Here is a 1136-nt window from a genome sequence, read left to right on the forward strand (position 1 = left end):
ACAGGCAGGAGGAGGCGTGGGGGAGGGTTTAACCTCCTAAACCGGGCTCACCTCATGGAGTTGAGAAGAAATTACTACCTTACAACCAAAGTATTAATAATCAAGTCTATTAATTATTATTATTATTATTATTATTATTATTATTATTATTATTAATAAATAGTTTTGCGTTTTGTCGCAGTGCAGCAAGAAAGTTGGGTTTGACTCCCTGTTTTTATGGAGTTTGCATGTTCCCGCATGTGTACATGGGTTATTTTTGGGTCCTCGGGTTAATTAGTAACTTTAATTTGCCCCTAGGTGTGAGCAGGATGGCTCTGCCTTGTTTGTCTTTATTTGACCTTATGGACTGATGACCTGTCCAGGCTGTACCCTTCCTCTTGCCCAATGACTGTTGGAGGTAGAAACCAGCGCTGACCCTGCAGGAAATAATGATGAACGTTTTTAACTTCTGATGTCTGAAGATGAAGGTAAAATGGTGGGTGCTGCCATGTTGTATTTTTGAACCTAGTCTGCCCACTGTAGGGTTGTACTATTAATACCTAAAGTGTGGCTCTTTTGCGAGACTGCAACCTATGCCTTCTGGTCATTTTGGTATAATTTCTGAATAAATTCGGCCCATGAGGGAGCGTCAAAGCCAAACCACCTTTAATGCATCTGTGCTGTGAAGCCAGGTAGCAATAGAGCTGAAATGGCCAAGTGAAAAGGTAAGCCATTGCTGCTCAACAATGTGTATAAGTAATGGCGTGGTATGTGCTATGGGGGTGCCAAGTGTAAAATAAAATCTTTTAAAAATTCATAAACATATTTTTTATTTAGCTCACTTCTTGAGTGTTAAAAAATTCCACTAATGTTTTATTGTTATTTAGCTCACTGTTCTTACATTTAGCTATTTGTTTTTACTAAATGTTAAATTTAAATGTTAACAAATATGTTTAAATATTAAATCCTAAACGTAAATATTTAAATCTAAATGTAAAAATTTAATTTGAAATGTTGAAGTTAAATGTTCAAATTCATATTAGGTATTTTGGAATGGAACGCAGCCTTTGCTGCTGGTCCTCGGCTCATATTATGATGTCATCATCCTGAGACAATAGCAACCATTAGCACTCCAATGCAGCTAAAGCTTCCCTACA

The sequence above is a fragment of the Austrofundulus limnaeus genome, unplaced genomic scaffold (assembly GCF_001266775.1).
Source record: "Austrofundulus limnaeus strain Quisiro unplaced genomic scaffold, Austrofundulus_limnaeus-1.0 Scaffold310, whole genome shotgun sequence".
In the NCBI taxonomy this organism is placed as follows: Eukaryota; Metazoa; Chordata; class Actinopteri; order Cyprinodontiformes; family Rivulidae; genus Austrofundulus; species Austrofundulus limnaeus.